General features: G+C 46.3%; 1 protein-coding gene across 4 annotated transcripts in view; it reads right to left on the bottom strand.

Moving 5' to 3' along the window:
* Positions 1-20,413, bottom strand: part of PIEZO1 (piezo type mechanosensitive ion channel component 1 (Er blood group)) — an 854,808-nt gene that overhangs the window by 107,829 nt on the left and 726,566 nt on the right. The window lies entirely within an intron of this gene.

Raw genomic sequence — 20,413 nt, 5'->3', positions numbered from 1 at the left:
GAAGATTCCTCTAGCTCTAATCCTGAATTGGTTGTATATATGTGTTGGCATCAGTAAAGAAGCACTGTGCAGCACAAATCTAACATGGTGGCTTGCAAAGTGGTATGTTCTCTACTTATTTGTGCCTGGCATAGAACGAGCTTTTAATGAATTCAGATGTGCCTTCCAACAGGGCAGGACAGGCCATTCTGCCACTCTGGCATTTCACTGGTAAGCTGTAGGATAGGGGCCTGCTTTCAGCGGAGGATGAATTGCTGTTACCTAATCAGTCTAAATTGCAATACTCTAGCTACAGCCTTCTGAAGGGTGGGGCTGGTCTGGACATTTTTGGAATGGTTGTTTTTGACTTCCAGTCTGGACCTGGTTCCCATGTACATCTACCTCAGCTGTAACAGCTGGGTGTCAATAGATTAAAGGGGTGTAGGGAGAAGAATATGGAGTTTGTGTTAGCTAAGAATGGTTAAAATGGCTCCTCGTGCAGCAATGGTGTAACTAATGGAGATTTATACTGTGATTGCATATCCTACCAAAAATTTAACGGGTGGCGATGGACACTACTGGATAGATTTCTCTCTCCTTGATAATAGTCATTATGTACCTCAATTCTTTCTTTGCCAATTTGTTTGCAAGCTGAAGCACCAGAGTTATGGTGGTGGAGGGTGGTAATACCGGGGAAATACGGCAAGCTGATTGCAAAATATATAATATTCTTTTATAAAAGTGAGGATTCATGCAGCCTTCTGAGAGAGGTAGATGGTTTGGAAATGGATAACAGAAATAGCAGTGCTACGATTCTAAGCAGGCCACAAGAACATATCTTTAGATGCAAACGTACTGAAGATGTAGGTGGTTTTATTAGTTGACTAAATAAATTATCAAAGATCTCTGGTCTGCAGTGCTTAATTTGACCAAGTGACTGCAGGTCGTGGGCATCAACACTCATTTTTGGGGGCCAAACCATATTTTTTGTTATAAGACTTTGATCCAAACAACTACATAGGAAGAAAGTGTAGGTGAAAAAGAACACATAAGTGTGATAATAGAACAAGAAGTTTAGAGTGGAGGAATAAAGGAGCATGATGTGGAATCAAAACTAGGCAGCTTTGCTATTCGGCAACCCATACATTCCGTAGTTGGTTCCTAACAAAAACAGTGGCCCCCTGAAGTTATTTTTTTTGTAACAAATTAAGCACTGCTAGTCTGTATATGTAACATACGATGAATGGATCTTTGTGGTCTGAAAAGCTATATCATTTTCGCAATTTGTCAGGCAAATAAAACAGTGACCCACTTACAACATATAGAACTCCTTTGCATTTTGACACCATGCCAAGTAACCATTCTATCTAAACTCTTAATAGACATTTGTTTTTTAATTTTTTTTATTTGAAATATCTTGTTTCTGTGCAGGCAGAGAGAGGTGTTGGGAAATATGAATAAGGATAGAAAAGCGTCTGCAGGTAGGAGAGAAGACAATCAGGTAAAGAGCTTCAACACTATTAGCAAATGTAATGAAGAAGGAAGATGACCACCAGCGGGTGGTGGAGAGATATTATACTATTCTCTTGACCATTTATAAATTAACTGAATTCTTCAATGAAAGAGTTGGATGTCTTAAGTAAGATTACGTGAAAGTTATACAAATATCACCTTGAATAAAAATCTTGCTCTATAATACGGGGTTTCAAACTCAAAACATGATATGAATTCTATGGATGTTTTGTGTATTGTTTTGGAAAGTGCACAAGTCCCATGGTGCTTATCAAATCCAGCTTATACGTGCATTGCCAATTGACGTTCGTGGCCTTATTCCGGAAGAAATTAAGCTGGTGGTAAATTACCACTCTGCTGAAATTATCACTACACCTGTGGTAAAATTTGTCATAATGATACAGCTAAAAGACCGGTGCTAGATATTGCAAGTGGCATTTATCACAGCTTATGATTACTACGACAATGAGACACATAATTTTCTACTTTCAACAGTTAAATTTGCTGTATGTTTTACCACAGACAGTAAATGTTTCCTCTGTAATAGAAAGAAATCAGAAACAACAGCATTAATTATAGGGGCAGCGGAGGGAAAAATGTGGCATATTTCAGCTCCATGCCAATACCCAAGTCTGTAGTAACAATGCTTAGCCAACATATTAATCATTTAAGACAATCTCACGCTGATATTTTCTGCAATGATAAATACACTCATTTGGAGATGGAATTTTTCCAGCAATCAATAAGTTGTTAGATATTGCACTTATCACTTGTGCTAATTTTTACTACTGAGTTCATCCAGTATAATTTCGGTGGTGAGCGAACAGAATAGTTTTTTGCCAGAAGGCTGGGTTTTGCCCTTTCAGAACGAGTGGTATCTAACTGCTGGCGGTATTCCCCAAACACCCTTTTTCATCTGTATGTCAGTTGAGTTTTGGGGAATACTACAATGGATGTTCCAGTCAAAACTGGAAAAATCCAAATATTTATTTCCTAATCATGAAAAGCCTTACAGGGTTTAGAAAGCCAGAGGATATGTCAATGGAGCAGTAAGAACTAAACTAAATTAAATTAAACATGTATAATCAAATTTACCAGAAATACAACAAAATGGGTTTAAACTGGAGTAAGAGGTTTCATGTTTTAATGGTGATTTCCTATATGTCACTTGATGTGCACCGTGTACTTCAGAGCTTGGTTAGACAGTAAGAAAGGAAGGTGTGTGTAGAGGTGACATGTGGACACTGCTGTTCCGTTCGCGAAGATAAGGGCATGCCAGTGGTCAAAATCAGACATTTTAGGCTTTCGGCTTCTCGTTGTCCCATTGTATGTAACATTGCTAAAAATTAGGGGTTGGCCTAACTCCCTAAATTCAGTGTAGCATAATCATGTGGAATTACATAATAATTCGACAAGATTATGTTTGAATTATGTGAGAAGAGTAATTCTATGCTAAGCGCCATTTCTTAGCAGAAAGATGCCCCCTAACGTCCGAAATGAACGTAAGGAAGCATTTTGCGCTAGGACACAGTACTAAATGAAGCAGTACACGAAAAAGGAGTGCGAGCGGCTACTTGCGCTCGCTAAATGGGCTCTTGGGTTATGACTTTCCCCCAACTTACTACTAGAGTGTAGCGCTATTTTCTTAGCATGTGTCCAAAATGGACGCAAAAATACATTTTGCGCTAAGAAACAGCACTAAATGCAGCAGAACACAAAATAGCTCTCATGGTAGGACCCCCCCCCAAATTACTCTTATTTACATGAGCAGGAGTAGTCACGTAATTAATTATCAGTAATAGTGCATCAAAGAATAATGCAGAATTACAGAAATTACTCCGATTACTCTGGCGTAATTGAAATTCTGCCCAGGCCTACTGAAATTATTGTTGTAACCAGTAACTATCCACAGAGTTAATTCTCGGTTTCCTATGTTCTGTTGCCGTGCATCAATCTCTTCAAATTTCTCAGCAAAATGAGATTAGCCAGCTGGGAACAGCAATGTATATAAGTGAGAGATGGCAAAAATGATGAACCACCTATGTAAAGATGTGTGATTACCTGGTGCGACACCATTATGTCAATTGAGCACTATATTTACAATAATAATTACTTTGACTTACCATTACCTCAGCTTGGCTTTAGCACCCAACACCTTCATAAGGTGAAATAAGGAGGTACCAAACAAAAAAGTTCACAGCAGGAGGGTCCTAGGGAAATTTTAAAGACCACACAGGATTTTCTCCCCAATAATTACTCACAAAACAGTACGAAATCCTTGGGTCTATTAAAAAAAAATTAAGGAAAGTGTGTGGCAAGCCAAAACTGGATAATTACTGAAATATCAGCACAGAACCAATGGCTATACACCACAGCAATAACTGTGGGCAATTCCCTTTTTAGGACGAAATTCCTCACTCACCAGAGGTGACATGCTTCATCATATGGGATTCTCCTCTCAAAGGAAACCCCTAGTTCCTTTGAGGGCTACAACCCCCTCTCTGAGAGGGAGGAGCTCAGGGATGTTTTAAATGTTAGTAGGATATTATAAATCCACATATGAAGAGAAAACAGTGCGAGTGAGGGTGCAGCGCAAAAAATAACAAATGTGAGGAGGGTGAGACTAAAACTCATTTTCCAACCTACCAATGCGGTTTAAATCCATACCGCGGGTGCACTGCTTTTTAATCCTGGCAGTGGGTGTATTGGAATAAAGAATACTGGTTTACGCTCCCTAGCTAGTTTTAGTCTCACCCTCCTCACATTTGTCCTTTTTTTGCGGTGGTGTATAGCCATTGTGTTGTGATCTATGAAGATAGACACCTGGAGCCAAGAGGTATTATTAAGTCTTCTTTATTCAGTCTCCAGTACAGGTCACATCTGTCTTGACTCCAGCCAGCCTAGTGTGGTACCAGCTCCTACACCAGCCCCACCAGGAGCAGCCTGCCTAGCTGCTCAGCCCATCTCCAACTGTCATCACTCATCCACACAGGCACCCAGTCATTCCATTCATCACAGTCACACCAACATTCCGTTACCATCTCTCACTCTGGCTGAGCAGCTAGGAAGACCTAGGCTAATTACAATTAAATGTAATACTCAGGATATAACATTATCCCTTTCCTTTTAAAATGAAAACAAAGATTACAATACTGAAACAGATAACTACACACAAGATAAGCAATGATGTTCATAACTCAAGGATGCAACTAAAAATAAAACATCACAAAAGAGAGAACAATGCTAATAAAGAAAAGATGGGCAAAATACGACATATATGAAAACATGCATCAAAATTCCCCATCCTCCCTCAAGATTATTCAAATAGTTATTAAATCACAATCCAAGATAACGCAGAGAAACAGACTAACACTGCATCGCAGAGAAACAGACTAACACTGCGTACCTTCGGGAAGGAATATAAATTGTCAAATTACATACTAACAGTAACCCCATCCTTCCCCCTGAACATTTGAAAAACCATGTAGTGAAAGGTGAACACACCCCACGACAAACACCCGAGGCCAGAAACAGACAACAAGGGTGACCAACACTACAGATACACGTGTACCACAATATGGACCACATAGAGGGTACACACAGTGAGGCGCAGGGCGACTTACACATGACCACATCTGAAGCGCGGGGCGACTTACACAGGACAACATGTGAGGCGCAGGGTGACTTACACACACACAACATCTGAAGCGCAGGGCGACTTACACAGACGAACACGTGCAGCACAAAGCAACTTACACACATTGAACACAACACAAAACCGCAAAATGTCGCGTCACCACAATACATAGAGGCGGGAAACCACCCACCTAGACCAGAACAACAATCATGTAAGACAAAAGCTGTGACATACAAACCCTATGTACCCTTGTACATAAAACGGGAATTACACACACTGGTATAAGGGAGATAATCCATATACCTACCCCCATGTAGGGGTCACTAACTGGGACTAAAACCCAACCTCACCCCTCACCTAAGGGATAAACTGTGATGTCCACCCACTAGGAGACTAGGACGTCCCAACCAATTAAAGGGCGTAAAACTGTGGCATCACGTAATAATAACATTGTATGGTGAATACAAGTAAAATTCCAATAACAGTAGAACACTACTAAACTGTGTCCTACGCCGGTGAGCGACCTCTCACCCGAGTTGTTCTAGGTCAAAACACCCGCTGCATAAGGAAAACAGAACAACACCAACCGAAATGCTGAACTTGAGTCAACAACCCAAATGAGTCAAATACGAAATATCTGCAGACACACAGTTTTTGTATAATAGACTACAAAAACCTGAGTAGTGTTACTCTGTTCACACACGTATAGTGCATGTCAACTGAAACAGATACAGACTATTTTAAAAGAGCAGAAATGTCTCTTTACAGCTCCAAAAGAATCCCTCTTAGACGAATCTTCAACTTACTCGTGACAAAGGAACACGATGCCGCTTCCAAGGAAACAATACAAAGTCCAGCACTGAAATGGAGATTAAGCCACTGCACCATCCATCACCGTCAATGCTGCCTTGAAAACCCAAAAATCGCGTAGTCTCCAGCCATCATCCGGCCTTGTTGAACTTTATTGCGACAAGAATATAAACAAAAAAAAACGTGGTTGGCAAAATGCAATGCTACCTTCGTGACATCAGCGCTTCTATGAGAGACAAAACAGCAGTCCCCAAACACAAGATGGCGGCACGTTTTATTACGTCGTGCCGGATGGCTCCCGGCGTTGCTGTGCTGCAGAGCATCCATCAGCAGCTGACCGTGCCTCAGGGAACAGGACGTAACCACGGTGCCATGGAGACTAATACGCAAGGTAAGAGAGCCCGTGCAGGGAATGGCTCGTGCCTCCGTTTCTTTTCAAATTGAGCATGGCGGTTAAATGGGCATTAGCGCAGCTCCAACGAACACATGTCCAAATCGAATAAAAACTTTGTTGGGCAAATAAAGCAACCGGCACCAAACTCCATTTACACAATGCCGATTTGCTTGCCACAAAATTAAAGTCACAAAGTTTCAGAGGAGATACCAAACGGAGAAACTCATAAGTTGTGCTGGCATTCACCACAGATGCCTCTTAAACCAGACCTAAACACAGAGCACATTCTCGCTCTGTAGGAGAATTAGGCTTGTTCATTACAACTTCTCCATTTGTGCAGAGACTGCAGCCGATTGTAGTGACCTCCAGATCCAGGGCAAGCACAGTACTTGTACATAAGCAAATGCTAAATTTCGCTATCCATGTGTCACCAAGACACCAATCTTAGTTGAACCACTCCGCTCGTGTGGCACAAGTGAATCACCTTCACTGAGTTAATCCATAACTCACATCTTAAACAGCCACAATGCCTTTGCGCAGTGGATATATCCATACGGCATATTCAAAAAGAAGTAGTAGGGTGCAAGTCAGTCCATTCATACCCTAACATACAGACCAAACCTGTGGTCAAGTTCATGGAGCAAGATCAGGCAGGACACAGGTTGGGGCCGTCCGATGACAGGACACTGGTGGGGCCGGCTTGCCTTTTACTCCATTCTGTTTCATGTATTTTTCTTTCTTTTTTCTTTGTAGTTGCGCTAGTTCCCATGGTTTCTTTGTAGTTCCTGAGTTTCTTTTCAGTCCTTGAGTAGCTTGGGTTCAGGTCCGCTAGTCGCCAAAATTATGTTGTGATCTATGAAGATAGACACCTGGAGCCAAGAGGTATTATTAAGTATTCTTTATTCAGTCTCCAGTACAGGTCACATCTGTCTTGACTCCAGCCAGCCTAGTGTGGTACCAGCTTCTACACCAGCCCCACCAGGAGCAGTCTGCCTAGCTGCTCAGCCCATCTCCAACTGTCATCACTCATCCACACAGGCACCCAGGCATTCCATTCATCACAGTCACACCAACATTCCGTTACCATCTCTCACTCTGGCTGAGCAGCTAGGAAGACCTAGGCTGATTACAATTAAACGTAATACTCAGGATATAACACATTGGTTCTGTGCTGATATTTCAGTAATTATCCAGTAGTGGCTTGCCACACACTTTCATTAATTTTTTTGAATAGACCCAAGGATTTCGTACTGTTTTGGAATTAAGGAGGTAGCCATAAGGAGCATCTACTAGATTTTGCTAAATTACAAGAAAAAGCCTAGAAAATGGCCATGATCATTGTAATGTTCAGGTTGATATACCAGTCAGTCAATAAAATAAGCGTAGAGTTTATGACTTATTGTTGCCTTTAGGGAGCAAGCGTAGCAGTTCCATTAAGTAGGTCCTGGAAGGGGGAGGATTGATGCTACTTCCTGTGCAGATAAACAATGGGACATCCAGTGATATAAATTCTGTGCATATGAGTGATGGGAAATCCAGTGATGTCACTTCCTGTGCAGATGGGTGATGGAAATGAACCTTCTTGCGTGGCTTCTTCGTTTAAAGTCTGTTTTGGCAGGAAACAGTGATGTCACTTCTTGACGGATGGATGATGGGAACTCCAGTTATGCCATTTTGTACTGATGGATGATGGGAAATCCAGGGGTTTCAATTGGTTTAGATGGATGATGGAAATGAGTCCTCTTGATTGGCTTCTCCTTTAAAACAGTTTTGGTGGTAAACCAGTGAATTTGCTTCTTGTACAGATGGATGAATGGCATTCCAGTGAGGTCACTTCCTGTGCAGTTGGATGATGTTAAATACTATGATGTCACTTCCTGTGCAGATGATCCATCTGCGCAGTGTGAGAAAGTGCCATCTTACTTGCATGGTATGCCCCCACTTTTTTGCTGAATTGCTGATGTACTTTGACTGAGTGTGCCCTGGGCTCTTGCCAATCAGGTACCCAGGGCCTGTGTTCCTTCCCTAAAAACTGCATGAAGCCTAAATCCAATTGGCATCTCTGGCCACATGTCAGCCCCTGGTAAATGGTACCCTAGGTACCCAGGGCCTTGTGACCAGAGAAGGCCCCTAAGGGCTGCAGCACTTATTGTGCCACCCTTAGAGGCCCTGTACCCTGACACACACACACTGCCTTTGCAGGCTGAGTGTCTTGGTACAGAACAAAACAGAGTCGACATGGCACACATCCCCGTGTGCCATGCCCACAACACACACTGCCCTGGCATACCTCAGTCACCGATCTAGCTGGGTGCCCTATGCCAGTGGTGTGGGTACAGGTGCATGAGCCCTGTGCCCCTACAGTACCCAGGTCCTTTCCTGGGCACTGTAAGTGCAGTGCTGCCATTAAGAGTATGTGGTACTGGGAGGTCGTCAACATGAACTCCACAGCACCATGATGGCAACACTGAAGACTGAGAAGTTTGGTATCAAACTTCTCAGCACATTAAACCCGCACTGATACCAGTTTGGGATTTAATGTACAATGCATGACAGAGGGCAAGTTAGAGTTGCCCCCTGAACCTAACCTACAATCCACGTCTTGTCTGAGGGTCTGCCTAGGCTGCCACACAGCAGACATGTTGCTGGACCCCTGGGTAGAGAGCTGTGAGAAGTTGGCCTGGTATATGATGTTCACGAATTAAAGTGACCACCTTGTACCATGCCAAGCAACCCTTATGGTGTGGTTGTAAGTCAACCTTTTCGGACCAGCTGCCCTAGTGGTTGCGTAGGCTAAGCAGTCTTTGAGGCTAAACTCGTTTAGGCATGTTAAGCAAGCTGTTTTACCATATGCAACCCCCCTTTATACCAATGAAAGGACACCACACAGATATATATTCAAAATATATATGTATTTATTACTCAAAGTATCCCCTAGACTCTTTATGAGCACAGGAGCACAAATCGTTAAACAAGAAAGTATTACAATATACGAAAGTAGCACTTTATATGGATAGGCCCTGGTGGCCGCTCAAACCATATACTAAAATAGTGGTATAAGTACCACGAACAGGAAAGGGAGAAGGCCTAGGGCCTCTAGAATCGCTGGGCCTACAAGGAGCTAACTTTAGTTAGTGACCAGGAGGTCCATGGGTCGCGTGTGCAGTGAGGAGAGTTACACGCGGGCGCCCATAGGTTTTCAATGGGTGCGTAATTGTTCAAAAGTTACTGCTAGAAGGGTCTTCTGGTTGGACTACGAATTCAAGACTTCAAACCTAGACATTAGAGGTGTTACTCTACACTTGTGCACCGGAGTGCCAGCTTTACCTCACCCACAGGAAGCGGGTGCATAGGGCTCGAAGTGCGTCGGGTTTCGTCTATCTGTTCAGTGGAGCCTGACGACAAAGATGCTGCAGGCGGTCGGTCCAGAAGAGATGCGGTGGATCCTAGGATGGATCGGAAGTGTAGAAGACCTGAAAGCAGAGGGGACAATGTTCACAGTCACTAGCCAGTGACCGGCGTGGCACCAGGTAGGTACCAGGCGATGTCGGGTGCAAACAGGTGAAGAGATGTAGCTTGTCTCTGCAGCCACGTGGTCCCTGAAGGTTGACGACGGCCAGGAGTCGGTTCACGAGCTGTCCCACGCAGGCTCTCGCTGTCTGCGGTGTCGGTGACTCAGAAGAAGCAAACAAGCCTTGGCAAAAGCAGGAGTCGCAGGAAGTGAAGAAAGCTTTTAGCTCTGACCAGCAAGGTCAGAGGGGCTGCTCCTTTGGAGGGAAGCAGGGGCCAGTCTGGAGCAACCAGACCAGTGTCGTAGTTTTTCAAGATGGTCGCCAAGATGGCCACTAGTCAACGGACCAGTAACCGGTTAGGCGCGTCGAGTCGCGAAGTGCAGATGGGCCCCACGCAGATCGTGGAGATGCTGGAGGGCTCACCTTTGATGCAGATGCTACTCGGATGTTGGGCTTCTCAGGACCCAAAGCACAACTCGGAGGGCGCCTCTGTTGTTGCACTTTCAGCTAGTCGAGTGTCTTCCAAGATGGCTGGCTCCACGGGTCTCGGTGCCTTCACGGGTTCCTTCTTTGCAGGAACTGTGGATCGGGCAGTGAGAGGTCTGGAGGTCCAGTCCTTGTCGGTCTCAGGGCTCGGGCTCCGGCAGGAGGCGGCGGCAAAGCAGACATCAATTCGCTGGGTGGTGCTTGCGTTAGCAAGATGGTCACTCCCTGACCATAGGGGAGATTTTCTTCAGTCTTCTGTGCAGCAGAACGTCGAAGTTCCCGTCTTCTTCTTAGTTGCAAGTTGATTCCAGGATGTCTAAAGTCTTTGGACACAGCTCCTACCTTTAAGCGGATTCTAGGGGCCGGACTACCTGCTAGGTCCCTCCCTAAGGGTGGGACCAGGAAGGGGGTGGTTACACCCCCAATCCTTTGTCCAGCTCGCCCCAGGTCTGGGGCTGGTGTGCCCCAGGACCGGATTGAACTGGCATATGCACCGAGGCTCCTTGTGAGCCTCAGGCATGTCTGTTTCCTTTCAAGCCCTACCTGACCAATACACAAAATCCTGTCTGGGGTGGTGCTCGCACCTCCCCTGGCAGGAAACCCTTTGTCCACGTCTCCCAAGCTGGAAGGACTCCCAGCAGCAGGAGGGCAGACTTGAGTCTGTGGTGGCAGCGTCCATTTTGTGGAGCTGAGGCTATGTCTGATTTTACCCGGGTTTCAGGTTCTGTACATGTCGTGTCCCTCTAGGAGGGTGGAATGCTAACCCCGTCGCCAGAATTGGCGAGGGGTTAGTATTCCAATTCATATGACACCTTACTCGACATGTTTAGATAAAGCCAAACCAAAGATAGCATTTAACCGCGAGGTTCATAATGCACTTAAGAGTATATGGTATGGCGATATCTGGAAACGGTAGAAGGAAGTTGTTCCGACTACTGCAGACAGGCTCAGCTCATGCCAGAGCACCATCTCACATGAAACCAAGCACTCTGCCTTCAGGATTGTTAAGGCCTGCCATAGGAGTGACTTATAGGTTAACATGTGTCCCATTTAATGTTAGGTATAGGCATACTTCACCTAAGTAAGAGGTGGATACACCAACTTACCCCAGCTGAGTGATCAGCCAGTTGTGTCAAATTGCTAGGCCAGGCCAGGGGTGGCACAATACATGCTTCAGCCCCTGGTAGGCCTCAGATACACCAATGCCCTGGGTACCTAGAGTACACTAGTACAGGGGCTCACAGGGTGATCCAGTTCCAATGGGTCATGCACCTAAAGTACATAGTGTCAATTTAGCAGAGAGAACAGCAGGCTGGGGGTCTGATTAGCAGGCCCACAGCCTCAATACGTCGAAAACCAGTGAAGCAAAAAGCAAAAATTTGGGGTGACCATAGGATAGCAGACCCTACTCTCCTACAAGAGCCATCCGCTCTTCTGGGCCTGCAACACTGCACATCCTGGGCGAGGTACTAGGTCTCCTCCACAGGATGGGCAGGGGAAGCTTCAAAGGCATGCCGCCTTTGTGAGCTTCTCCAGGCCACTTGCTGTTATCAGCAACTGGCCCCCACCAGTTCTGACCCCCACTCTGGCGGGAAGACTGGCGGGAAACCCCAAGGGAGGAAAGGGGGAGTGCCAGCCTCTGTCAACCCCACCCCTCAGGAGGGGGAGGCGAGGTGAAGCACATCCCCGGGCTCTCACTATCTTGAAGATGGGGAGCCCTGCCCAATCAGGATTAGGCTACTGCCTCCCTCCCACAGGAGAGGGACAGGATAGGGGGTGTACCCACCCCAGGGAAGGGACCCATTGGTCCCTGCCCCTTAACTACATGTAACGCCCCTAAATTTAGTATTTAGGGGCACCCTGAACCTTCCTTCCTCAGATCCCGATTCTGCAGCTGCTAACAAGAGGAAGACACCAACTGATTTGGCCCCAACCCTACAGGCCGGTCGACCCTCGAACCTGCTCCTGCTAAGCCCCGGCGTCTCCAGTGGTCAGTAACCTCAAAAACCCTGGAGGACCTGACTGCCTTGTGACTCTTAAAGACCGGGACTCCCACGAGCAGTGGTCCTGCTCAACAACAAGCAACAACCCCTGGCACCAGCCAGGAACCGCAAACCCTGCACACTCTGCACCCTCCAGGCCTGGCCTGTGCCTGAGTGGACAAAGACCATGAGGACGTCCCCCTGGCGACTGTGACCCAGAATCCAGCACCCAAGGACCCACCTCGACACTCCTGAAGACGCCTGCAGCCTTAGAACCAGGGACCCCTGCACCCTCAACCAGCAGAGGGTAAGATTTCCCGACGCCAAAAGGCACCCCTGCACCCGGCGCCCTGCGGCCCCCTGTGCCCAACTCCTGGGTGCCTACCTATCCTACAACTTCCCAACTTACCTCTCGAAGTGTTGGTCGCACCTGAAGAATCTTCGTCCCCGAGCTTGCAGCCTTTGTTCGTCACTGAGCTTCTCCATTGAAATCCATTGTGTGCCCGATGGCTCAAAAGCACCCTGCACCCAGCCACCCGAGTGCCCCTGGTAGAGCAACCTCTATCCTAATCTACTTCCCCACTTGCCCTGAGCATGTGACCAGACCCTTCAGAGTGTTGCCACGTTAAGATAGGACACCGTTTATCTACAGAAAACTGTGATCTGAGGTAACACTCCCCTTAAGGAGGAGGTAAACTAACATTACCCCATAGACATTGGACCTGACTAAAGCTGGTGCCATTGTCCAAGAACTACCATATTCAATTAAGTATGGTTTTGTATGTCTATTTTATTGAGTTTACACACAGAGTGACAACATCATAGGTCCCGATGAATGCCGCGAATTTATGTTCAATTGGCAGAAACATGTCGACCATTGATAAATAGGATATTTTTTCAGTCCTTTATCACATGCTTTTACTTTAGCCCATGGGGACTACCATTAAACTTTTTTGTCACCCAGGAGCTATTTTTAATGCACCTTTTTTGTTTTGTACTGTGCACTCTGTCCCTTACTCCCATTGCCTAAATTGGTAACTCTGTAAAACACCTCACGCTCCTCTCATTTTTTGTGGAGAGTTGTAGCCCACATTGTCTACATTGCGGTGGCAGTGTGCAAGAGGGGACCCAATGATGAAGCATGTCACCTTTGGGTGAGTGAGGGTTCTCGTCTTTATTAATTAAGACTTCTGATTCTATTCCTTGTCTTCCTGCTAATAGACACCGTAGTGACCTTGTTTGGTCACAAGCATTCCATCACCTTTGTGAGATAGACAAGTGACCAGGAGCAAAGCTCCCACAGCCGCGTGGCCTGCTTGCCAGCAGCCACCAACCAAAGGCCCCCTGCCCGCCATAGGATAACATTGGGCCTAACTCTCTCTGCACCCAGCTGCCACTGTGCCGCTGAGGGTGTAACAACTGTACCTACCTGACCCTGGGAGACCCCTCAGTCTATGCCCAGAACCTGAACTATGCCAGTTTAGTACTTACCCAAAAGTCGATAACTCACTTTTCTTCAATAGGGTAACATTGACTGGTTTCACTTGGAAATTCGTGTCGAGTTTTGAAACTTTAAAATATTCATCTAAAATCAGCAGAATAACAAAAACGAAATTACTCACCTGTTATCAGGAGAGATCCCAGTGCTGGATCTTGGTGCCCAGCACTGACCCTGAAAAGTAATTACAACTGTACCTACTGCTAACTTGATTTTCCTCCATAGGATAACATTGCCTGGTTTTCACCAGAAATTCTTCTGTCGATTTTTGAAACTTACAAATATTCCTTAAAAATCGCCTGTATAACGAAAACGCTTTCTTTCAACTGTTTACAGGAGATGCACCAGTGCTGGGTCCAGGATCCAACACTGAGTAAGAAAAAGTAACGATAACCCCACTTACCTGCTAAGTGAATTTTCTCCCATAGGATAACATTGGTGATTCTATGTGAAAAAGTTTCTAAGTGTCAACTTTTAAAATACAATAATATACCTTAAAAATCATACCTGTAACCAAAACGTTTTTACTCACCTGTTTCCAGGAACTGTCCCAGGACTGAATTTAGGATCCAGTCCTGTGGTAAGAAAAGTAATCCAAAAAGTATCTAATTGCAATTACTTAGAAATTCCCATTGAGCTCAATGTATAATTGTGTTTGAAATTGTGTTGCCCATTGCAACAACTGTAGCTACTATATTCAAAAGTCTATTGCCTATTGAAAGCATGTATCTAAAGCATCTCATTCTGAGAAGGAATATGCTACTTACCAGTATGCATCTGTTCTTGGCATGTAGAGCTGCAGATCTATACACTTTTGCATAGATCGCCATCTGGTGTTGGGCCCGGATGTTTGCAGTTTGTTTTTCTTCTTGGACAGTCTTTGGAAGTCACGAGTTCGGTGACTCCTCCTTCGGTCCGAACGGATACAGGTGGCCGGGGAGGCGGGTGGGCGTGTATAGATCTGCAGCTCTACATGCCAAGAACAGATGCATACTGGTAAGTAGCATATTCCGTTCGAGGCATATGAGCTGCAGATTATACACTTTTGCATAGATTATATAGCAGTACCCAGCCCTAGCGGCGACCACCGGTATCCGTTGCAGTGGTTTGAAATAGTGTCTTTAGTACAGCCTGGCCCACACTAGCTTGTTGTTTGGAGTGCACGTCTACACAGTAATGTTTTGTGAAGGTGTGCGGTGTTGACCATGTGGCTGCTTTGCAGATGTCATCTAAGGGTATGTTCCCTAGAAAGGCCATAGAAGCCCCTATCTTTCTTGTAGAGTGGGCTTTAGGTGGAACAGATAATGTTCTTTTTGCTTTGTGATAGCAAATTTGTATGCACTTTACAATCCACCTAGCTATCCCTGATTTAGAGATGGGGTTGCCTTTATGCGGTGGAGAGAAGGAGACAAACAACTGTTTAGTCTTTCTGAAAGGTTGCGTTCTTTGTATGTAGTACAGTAAAGCCCTTTTAACATCAAGTGTATGTAGAGCCCTTTCCGCAACAGATTGAGGTTGCGAGAAAAAAAACGGTAATTCCACCGATTGATTAAGATGGAAGGGGGAAATGACCTTGGGCAGAAATTTTGGATTTGTGCGAAGTATCACCTTGCTGTGATGTATCTGTAAAAAGGGTTCTTGTATAGTGAACGCTTGTATCTCACTAACCCTTCTAAGGGAAGTGATAGCTACGAGGAAAGCTGTTTTCCAAGTGAGGAACTGTAGCTCACATTTATGCATTGGTTCGAAAGGCGGACCCATTAGCCTTGTAAGAACTACGTTTAGATTCCATACAGGGGAAGGTGGTGCCCTGGGTGGAATTACTCGTTTAAGGTCTTCCATAAAGGCTTTAATAGCAGGCACTTTGAACAGTGATAAATGCTGTCTGTTTTGTAGGTAATCAGCAATTGCTGCTAGGTGTAGACGTATGGATGAATATGCCAGGTTACACCTTTGAAGATGGAGCAGATAGCATATGATGTGCTGTATGGATGCATCTAAAGGGTTGATTGAATTGTTACGGCAGTAAACAACAAATCTCTTCCACTTTGCGGCATAGCATGCTCGAGTGGTAGGACGTCTGGCTTCCTTGATAATGTTCATGCAATCAGGGGGAAGGTTAGGGTATCCAAATTCTAAGATTTCAGGAGCCAGATCGCAAGGTTGAGCTGAGCTGGGTCCGGGTGCCTGATTTCTCCATGGTTCTGGGTTAGGAGGCATGGGGACAGGTGCAGTTTTTGATGTGGTACCACCGATAGCTGTAGTAGTGTGGTGTACCACGGCTGCCTGGCCCATGTTGGAGCTACCAGAATGAGTGTGAGGGAGTGCTGTTGTAGCTTCCTTACCACTAATGGAATTAGCGGGAGAGGTGGAAAGGCGTATGCAAATTTGCCTGACCAGTTCATCCATATCGCATTGCCTTTGGACAATGGGTGTGGGTATCTGGCGGCGAAGCTTGGGCATTTTTTGTTTTCGTGGGTGGCGAAGAGGTCTATCTGAGGATGCCCCACTTGTGGAAGAATGGGTGAAGAACTTGTGGATGCAGTTCCCATTCGTGCATTTGCTGCGTTTGTCTGCTGAGCAGATCTGCCATGGTGTTTTGTATGCCTGGGACGTGTTGTGCCAGGAGAAAGATTTTTTGTGGAATTGCCCATCTCCATATGCTCTGTGCTAAGCGGGAGAGCTGGGGAGAGTGTCCCCCCCCTGTTTTTGAATATAATACATTGCAGTCATATTGTCTGTTCGAATTAGGACTGCTTTGGCTGAAATTTGTTTCTGAAACGATTTCAGGGCTAGAAAGATCGCCAATAACTCCAGATGGTTGATGTGGAGTAACCTCTGTTGTGGCGTCCATAGCCCTTGCACTGTGAGGTGTAATAGATGCGCTCCCCAGCCGGAGAGCGATGCGTCCGTTGTTAGAATCACCTGAGGAACCGGGTCCATGAACGGTCGCCCTTTGGAAAGGTTTGTGGTGTTCCACCACTGCAGAGATCGATGAGTGCGGCCGTCCACCAACACCAGATCCGTCAGCTGACCCTGGGCTGGTTCCACTGGCGTGCTAGGCACTCTTGGAGTGGACGCATGTGAAGTCTTGCATGAGGCACTATGAAAATGCAAGACGCCATCATCCCTATTAGTTTCATGAACACTCTTGCTGGTAGAGAGTGCTGAAGAAGGAACTTTTGGCGCAGGGCTTGCATGCTTGCGATCCTGGCTGAGTTGGGATAGGCTATAGCTTTTGAGGTGTCTATAGTGGCACCGAGGTATTGCTTTGTGTGAGACGGTATCAAGTGGGACTTTTGGTGATTCACCGTAAAGCCTAGCTGGTGGAGTAGTTGTATGGTAGTGTTTGTATTTTGTACACACTGGTGGTAGGACGTGGCGTTTATGAGCCAGTCATCCAGGTAGGGAAAGACGTGAATGTTTTGTCTTCGGAGGTGTGCTGCCACTACTGCCAGGCATTTGGTAAACACCTGTGGTGCGGTTGTGACCCCGAAGGGGAGAACCTTGAACTGATAATGTTGGCCGTCTACCACAAATCGGAGGTACTTTCTGTGAGCAGGGTGTATTGGGATATGAAAGTATGCGTCTTTCAGGTCCAGTGTAGTGAGAAAGTCGCCCTGACGGAGGAGTGGGAGAACTTGCTGAAGAGTTACCATATGAAAATGGTCTGAATGGATGTATGCATTTACAGGCCGGAGGTCTAGAATGGGCCGTAGGGTCTCGTTTTTCTTCGGTATGAGAAAGTACAGAGAGTAGACCCCTAGATTTTGCTGATCGACGGGTACCTGCTCTATCGCGTGTTTTTGCAGGAGGGAGAGTACCTCTTGTTTCAGAAGTGTGGTATGTTCTTGTGACATCGCACGGTGTCTGGGTGGAATATTTGGGGGGGTAGAAGTTAGTTCGAGACAGTACCCTGACCGAATAATTTGGGTTACCCATTTGTCTGATGTTATGGCCTCCCAGGAAGTCTTGTAGTCTGTCCCCGACCGGAGTGGAAAGGTCTGGGGGGAGCGGGGGATAGTCATTGTGTGGGCGGTGTGGCAGAATGGGCGGTGTTTGTTTTGCCCCTGCCTTTATTATTGTTTCCTCGATATCCACCTCTTTGGTAGCCCTTTGAGAAGGTATTTTGAGATGGGGACTTGTAGGAAGTGGAGGCGTTATCGGAAGAGTAACCTCTGCCAGAGCCTCGAAAGGAGGAACGGCGAAAGGAACGTCTAGGGGTTTGTGATTGCAGGGCTCCCATAGACTTCGCCGTGTCTGTATCCTTCTTCATTTTTTCCAGGGCTTCGTCTACTTTTGGGCCAAATAAGTGTTGTTGGTCAAAAGGGTGGTTTAAGATAGATGCTTGGACCTCTGGTTTAAAGCCTGAAATTCTGAGCCAGGCGTGACGGCGAAGCAGGACACTGGTGTTTATAGCCCTGGACGCCGTGTCTGCTGCGTCAAGTTTGAGTTTGAGTTTGAAAGTATTTTTAGAGCGCACGTATACCAGCGGTTTCTTGACGCTAAGGCTGACGGGGACTGAGGTTATAGGCGGGGAGGGAAGGGGGGGCGTTTATTCAAAGGACTTTGTAAATAAGTGGGTTTTAAGGCATTTCCGGAACTGTGAATAGAGGGTGATGGAGCGAAGTTCAAGGGGAAGGGAATTCCAGAGAGTGGGGGCAAGAATAGCAAATTTGGATCCTCCCCACTTCTTTCTCCGGAAGCGTGGGATGGTGAGGAGGGACTGGGAGGAGGAACGTAGAGCCCTGGTGGGGGTATATGAGACAATCTCAGAGGAAATGAAGGCTGGCGCCAAACCCGATCTGGCTAGAAAAGTGATGGATGCGAGCTTGAATTGGATTCTTGCTCGCACGGGGAGCCAATGTAGTGAATTCAGAAGTGGGGTGGAATGATGAAATTTAGGGAGATTGAAAACCAGGCGGGCCGCCTGGTTTTGTATCTGTTGTAGGCGACGCAAACTGTATGCAGGGATGCCGGCATACAGGGTGTTCCCATAGTCCAGGCGGGACACCACCATGGCCAAGATAATGAGTTTGAGGGCAGAGAAAGTGAAGAAGCGGGACACCCTGCGTATGGTGCGCAGTGAGAGAAAGGAGGAAGATACCACAGAGCTAACCTGGGAGTGAAGGGTGAGTTGGGAATTAAGTTTTATGCCTAATGTTTTAACTGAGGAAGAAGGAGCAGGAGAGGGACCGAGGGAGGGGGTCAGAAAAGAGGGGACCAGGGGCTGGATGAGCCGCCCGTCAACACCAACTCGGTTTTATCAGGGTTGAGTTTAAGGTGGTTGTGGTTCATCCAGTCCCTGATATGGAGCATGACAGTTTGGAAATTAAGAATAGCAGAGGGAGAAGAAAGATTAAAGACCAGCTGGAGGTCATCCGCATAATTAAATACGGTGACCTCCATCTGTTGAAGAGAAAAAATCAAAGGGGCAATATACAAATTAAACAAAAGGGGAGAAAGAGAGGAACCTTGGGGGACCCCGCACTGAACTTTCCGGATGTCCGCTGTAAAATCACCCAGGCGGACAGCCTGGGTGCGGTTACTCAGGAAGGAGGATAACCAGACCAGGGCAGTCCCCCCGATCCCCGCCGCCCTGATACGGGAGAGTAAGATGTTGTAATCCACTGTATCAAAGGCGGCTGAGAGATCGAGGAGCACAAGGTCCTGGTGCTGATTGGTATCCATGCCCTCCCTGAGGGTGTCTAGGACCGACATGACCACGGACTCCGTGGAGTGTGCGGGGCGGAAGCCAGCTTGGCGGGGGGCAAGGGCTCCATGCTTCTCCACAAAGGAACTCAGGGCGCAGGTGACGTGGCGCTCGAGCACTTTAGCCAGAAATGGTAAAAGGGAGATGGGGCGGAAATTGGCTGGGACAGAAGGATCTGCCCCCGGTTTCTTCAGAATGGGCACGATTACCGCGGATTTCAGGGAGCTAGGAACTATGCCTTGAGAAAGGGAGCTGTTAAGGAGGTGAAGGGGGGGGTCTGGGCAAGAAACGAAGATGTGACGGAGGATGTGGGCAGGACAGGGATCGTGCGGGGAGCCAGATTTGATCAAAGGCACCAGAGAGATCAGACCTTCCTGAGTGATAGGAGGAAAGATGGTCAGTGCGCCTTTGGGGGGAGGACATCGGGGATCATCAAAAGATGGGGAAGGAGGAGGGATGTTAGACTTGATGGTTGCAATTTTCTGGATGAAATAATCATTGAGAGAGAGGCAGAGCTCTTCAGACGGGACTGGTTTTAAAGTGGTTCTGTCCAAAAAAGCCAGGTTATGAACGATGGTAAATATCTCCTTGGACTGGTTCTCTGCTGCTAAAATCTTGGAGGAGAAATAAGATGTTTTAGCCTCCAAGATACCTTTTTTGTACTGGTTCAGGATGTTGGTGTATTCCAGTTTCAGAGTGGGGCAATAGTTTCTCCTCCAAGCCCGCTCCGCGCGGCGGACTGTTAGTTTGGTGGTGTCAAGTGCACATTTAATAGAGGTGTTGGTAATAATCTTTCCCTCTTGTATTAGCTCATGAGCTTTATTCTTTTTTTTTTTCTGAAAACCTTTATTTACACATCGAATATTCACAGTCATGGGCCTACAACCGCA

The sequence above is a fragment of the Triturus cristatus genome, chromosome 12, assembly GCF_964204655.1.
Source record: "Triturus cristatus chromosome 12, aTriCri1.1, whole genome shotgun sequence".
In the NCBI taxonomy this organism is placed as follows: Eukaryota; Metazoa; Chordata; class Amphibia; order Caudata; family Salamandridae; genus Triturus; species Triturus cristatus.
This window is presented reverse-complemented; position numbering and strand designations above follow the sequence as displayed.